Here is a 5490-nt window from a genome sequence, read left to right as displayed (position 1 = left end):
TTTATGTTTTGTTAAATGTGTAGATGTATATAATTTTTTAAAAAATCAATAAAAATTTATTATTAAAAAAACCATTAAAAATATAAATATAAAGAGAGTTAATGAACTTCTTGAAAAATTACTATTGTTCTTATAGTAACCAATATGGTTCAGACGTTTCCAGAAAAGAGAAGTGAGGGCGGGGGTGAGGGTGCTGAAATGACCGAGAAAAACGGTTTCCAAATAAACTATCTTTATTTCTCTACAGGCTCTGAGCGAGCGGAAAACACTTTCACTCTATACGCGAGTTACAGAAGAAGCGCGTAAGACCAGGAGCTCGGCTATTTAAAGACTTTCCCTCAGCAACAGCCGGCGGCTGACAGCTCTTCCATTTTGGCGCCCTCTACAGCAGCCAATAGGAAGCAGGTAAACAATGCCTATGGTTTCTTTCAATTCTGCTTAACAACTCTTGTTTAACAAGTTAACCCAGATACAGAACATTATAGAACATTACAGAATTTACAGTATTTAACACCCCTCCCCCTTCTGGATGATTTTACAGATTTTTATTCGGTCAAGTAAGTTACAAAGTCTTCTAAGTGAGGGGGTCTTCGCGAAGTCCGATCCGACCGTCTAGGGTCGCCCATGACTTGTGTGTCCACCGACGAAGATGGTTCCTCTCGTCCTGCAGACGCGTTGCTCCCATGCCCAGGAGATGGCAGAGCTGAGGCAGCGCTGGAGTGGCTATTTCCCCCAGGTAAGTCCCAATCAACTGGTTCCGGGTTCCTGTTTGTCCTTGCGAAATTCCCTGCGGGGAGGGGATGAGTGTTATCTGTATGTCCTTCACTCCTCATTTTCTCCACTCTCCCCCTAATGTGGTCAATGTGCCTTTTCCAGAGGCGGCCATCTAGTAATTCCACCATATATGTTTTGGGACCTGTTTGGTCTTGCACAATGCCACTTTCCCAATGCTTCCCTGCATCAAAATTTTTGACATATACCTTTTGTCCCACGGCCACTGCACGTTCAGGTATTAGTATATTGTCCGGTTTTAATTTGATGTAGGAGGGGTGCAGCCTATCCAAGGTTGATCTTAACCTTCTCCCCATTAGTAATTCCGCAGGGCTTTTCCCAGTGGTCATACTAGGTGTTATGTGTTGGGTCAGCAAGAACGTGTCTAATCTCTCCTGGATGTCACCTGGAGCTGACCTCTTAATGGCCTCTTTGGCCACTCTCACATAACGTTCTGCTGCTCCATTAGACCACGCTGCGTGGGGCGAGGTAAGTGCATGTCGGACCCCCAGACCAGCTAGGAACACCTCAAATTGCTTAGATGTAAATTGGGGCCCGTTGTCCGAGACTAATATGTCCGGGCACCCATGTGTTGTGAATAACCTCCTTAATACATGTATTACTGCTGATGATGTGGTAGAGGTTAATGGCACTATTTCCAGCCACCTGGAATACGCATCAATCAGGATTAAAAACATGTGATTCCCCACTGGTCCAGCCAGATCAATGTGTACCCTAGACCATGGCCCTTGGGGACTGTCCCACTGTGCAGGGGTGGTTTTAGGCGGGTCTGGCCGCGTTTCTTGGCACTGGCCACATGTTGCCACCCAGTTCTCATTTTCTTTATCCAAGCCTGGCCACCACAAATACCCCCTTGCCAATGCCTTCATCCTCACCACCCCTGGGTGTCCCTCATGAAGCATTTTCATAACTCGTGGTCTTAGGGCAGTAGGGATAACCACTCTTTCCCCCCAGAGAATGCAATCATGCATAACTGATAGTTCTAGCCTCTTGGTTTTAAATTCACCTATTAAGGGATCGTCCCCATTTGCTGGCCAGCCTTTTAAAATGTAATTCAGAATCCTGCTCAAAGTCTTATCTTGCCTGGTTTCCAATGCCACCTGTCTGGCAGTGACCACAGGAGACTTATCCAACTCTATAAGAAGTACCTCTGTAGCGGGCGCTGGGTCTTCTACTCTCTGTCCCAACGGACAGCGACTAAGGCCGTCTGCATGATTAATAGCAGAGCCTCCCTTATGAATGAGCTGGTAGTCATATGCGGCTAGGAAAATAGCCCATCTGGACATACGGGGAGACATGAAGGGAGGAGTGGGCCGTCCCGTGGCTAGCAGACCCAAGAGAGGCTTGTGGTCAGTAACTAATTGAAAAGGTCTCCCAAGCAGATAATGATGAAATTTTTTCACCCCGGCTACCAGCGCCAAAGCTTCCTTGTCAATTTGCGCGTAATTGCGCTCAGCCCCAGACAGTGTTCTAGAGAAGTAGGCAATGGGAGCCTCCTGTCCATTAGGAAAAATATGGGCCAACACACCGCCCACGCCGTACGGAGAAGCGTCGCAGGTGAGCCTCACAGGAAGGGTTGAGCTATATTGCACTACTAGGCTATGCGATGACAAAAGATCCTTAACCATGTTAAATGCCCGTTGTTCCTTCTCACCCCAATGCCAATCTGTCCCTTTATGGAGGAGCCTATGCAGGGGTTCAGCCACTGAGGCTTTTTGGCGTAGAAAAACAGCATAAAAATTTAAGAGCCCTAAAAAGGCTTGAAGCTCTGTTTTACAAGTTGGGGCAGGGGCTTCTTTAATGGCCCTAACTTTTTCCTCTGTGGGGTGAATGCCCTGAGCATCTATACGAAATCCCAAAAATTCGACTGAAGGTGTTCCCCATACACATTTCTCCGGTTTAAGCCGCAGACCCTTATCTCTCAACCTAGTGAGTACCTGCCTAATTCGACTGTGCAGCTGGCCAGAGTTGTCCCCACAAATTAAAATATCATCGAAATACGGGACCACCCCATCAAGGCCCCCCAATAATCGCTCCATTAACCGCTGGAATATACCAGGAGCAACACTCACTCCGAATTGCAAGCGCGTACACTTAAAAGCACCCCTGTGCGTTACAATAGTCTGTGATAAGGCAGTGGCCTCGTCCACGGTCAATTGCTGGTAAGCCTGGGCAAGGTCCAGCCTCGCGAAGATTTTCCCAGACCCCAAGGTGTGTAACAGCTGCTGCACCACTGGAATAGGATAGGAGTTGTGCTGTAGTGCCTTATTAATAGTGGATTTGTAATCAGCACAAACACGGAGGGAGCCATCTGGCTTCAATGGGGTTACAATTGGTGTTTCCCAGGGTGCATGTTCCACTGGAACCAATATACCTTGCGCTTGAAGTTTTGTTAATTGCTCATCTAGCTTACTCAGCAAGGGCAAAGGTACCCTGCGAGGCTTTAATCTAACGGGAGGAACAGAAGGGTCTAAGGAAAAAGAAATAGGAGGTCCCTTAAAGGTACCCAGACCAGCCCTAAAAACCTCAGGAAATTCAGTGACAAAATCAGGGGCAGTAGAAAATGTCAATTTGTTAAGACCTGTTACCGCTAAACCCAAGGGTGCCATCCAGTCTAACCCTAGAAGGGAATGATTAGCTCCGTCTACAACTAACAGAGGGAGAACATGGTTCACATTTCTAAAGGTAATAGGAACAGTAGTTTTACCCAAAATCCTAATTGGGTGACCCTGGAAGTCATTGATAGCAATGTCCAAAGGTTTCAATTCGTCCCGTGCCAAACTTGGGATATACAAATGTAATTTATGCCAGGGCATTAGTGTATATTTCGAGCCAGTGTCCAATTCCATATGGCACGGCTGATGGTTCAAAAGGATGGGGACAACAATTTTATTAGGGGCAGGAGGGTAAACTGTAGAACCACTGAAAAAGCGGTTACCTCTGGCATTCCAAGGCCGGCGGAAACCCCGACCTTGTGAGCGGAAAGGACGGTAGGCTCGTGGAGCAGGAAAGGAAGGTTGTTGACCTTGTGGAGAAGAGTTGTCATCCGGCAAGGCAGCACGGCAAGCGGCGGCGATGTGGCCTCTCTTCTCGCATCTGTAGCAGAAGGCGTCCTTAAAGGGGCAGCGCGACCGTTGATGTTGGCCTCTGCACCCAGCGCAGGCAGGAAAAGTTGACCTGGCTTGTCGTTCTGGTGGCCCTCGAAGGTAGCAGCAGTTGTCATTGTAGTCTTCATAGTCGGCGATCTGCACTTCAGGTAGGCGGCGAGCTGAGGGACGCTGAGAGTCAGTGATCTTAAAAACAGTCTGCAGCTTGTCATTTGACTTTAAATCAGCTGCCGCAGCCTCAGCAACCTCAGCTGTCTGAGCAGCTTTAATCACGTCTTGTAACGTGGAGCCCTCAGTTGCTAACAACTTGTTCCTAATGGTAACGTTTCGCATCCCAAAAATGAGGGCATCCGTCAATCTGGCTTCCGGATTGTCAAAGTGACATTTTGCCAGGATAGTTCTGAGCCTGGTCGCGAACTGGTTAATAGATTCCCCATCCGATTGGGACATACGGGAAAATTGATGCCTATACACTATAGGCGGCTTCGTTGGTTTAAAATGGGCAGCCAACTTTTCTTGCAAAGTAGCCCATGGGACAGCATTAGGTGGTTCGGGATCAGTTAAAGTCCCGGCCAATTCAAAAATATGCGTGCCGCAGTAATTCAAAAATAGAGCGCGTTTCCTGCTGTCCTCAGCCGTATGTAGGCTGGCAGCTTCCAGGAAAATCTCAAATTTAGCCATATAGGCTGCCCAAGTTGACCGTTCCGGGTCAAACAACTCGGGAGGTTGAATCAGCGAAGGGGTCGACATATTGATTTTTTCCTAAAAAAAAAATCACCGCTAAGACCCTCGTCGCCAATGAAATGACCGAGAAAAACGGTTTCCAAATAAACTATCTTTATTTCTCTACAGGCTCTGAGCGAGCGGAAAACACTTTCACTCTATACGCGAGTTACAGAAGAAGCGCGTAAGACCAGGAGCTCGGCTATTTAAAGACTTTCCCTCAGCAACAGCCGGCGGCTGACAGCTCTTCCATTTTGGCGCCCTCTACAGCAGCCAATAGGAAGCAGGTAAACAATGCCTATGGTTTCTTTCAATTCTGCTTAACAACTCTTGTTTAACAAGTTAACCCAGATACAGAACATTATAGAACATTACAGAATTTACAGTATTTAACAGGTGCTTTCTGAGCAATAGCTGGGGAGATTTTGCCCTGCAACTAGCGTATCTTTGTTAATAAGCATTCCAGATAGGCTGTAAGCTTATTAGTATCCAACCAATGGAAAACCCGAACAGTGAGGAGGGTGGAGGGTGGGCCAGGGGAAGGGGTATAAAAACCAGTTGCATGCTTTGTTCTGAGTCCAATTCATGGGCACACGTATTTGCAAATATATAGTAAACCTTTGCTAATTTTTTGTACTGGATTGCCTTCATTATTGCTTACGCTTCCAGATGCTATTGGCCATTGAAACAGCTGTAAGAACTGCTGAAAGTGGCTGGACTCATTGCACCAGACTTAAGGAACTGGTCAAGGTCTCCACAGGCGAAACAGTGGAAAGTGCAAACTTTAAGCAACCCTCTCTGAAAATAATAAAACAACAAAGTAGATGTTTGCTTTCCGACTATAGTACATCTGAGTTACTCGGTGGGA

At 46.9% G+C, this 5490-nt stretch overlaps 1 long non-coding RNA gene across 1 annotated transcript; it reads left to right on the top strand.

Moving 5' to 3' along the window:
- Window positions 1–257: 257 nt before the first annotated feature.
- On the top strand, window positions 258–4945 carry LOC139167315 (uncharacterized). The gene is made up of 3 exons (XR_011559102.1): window positions 258–405; window positions 542–736; window positions 4752–4945. It is a non-coding gene; the product is annotated as an uncharacterized lncRNA (long non-coding RNA).
- The last annotated feature ends 545 nt before the right edge of the window (window positions 4946–5490 follow it).

This window comes from Erythrolamprus reginae, chromosome 4, assembly GCF_031021105.1.
Source record: "Erythrolamprus reginae isolate rEryReg1 chromosome 4, rEryReg1.hap1, whole genome shotgun sequence".
Lineage (NCBI taxonomy): Eukaryota > Metazoa > Chordata > Lepidosauria > Squamata > Dipsadidae > Erythrolamprus > Erythrolamprus reginae.
Note: the sequence above shows the minus strand (reverse complement) of the source record. Positions and strands in the feature narration are given on the sequence as shown.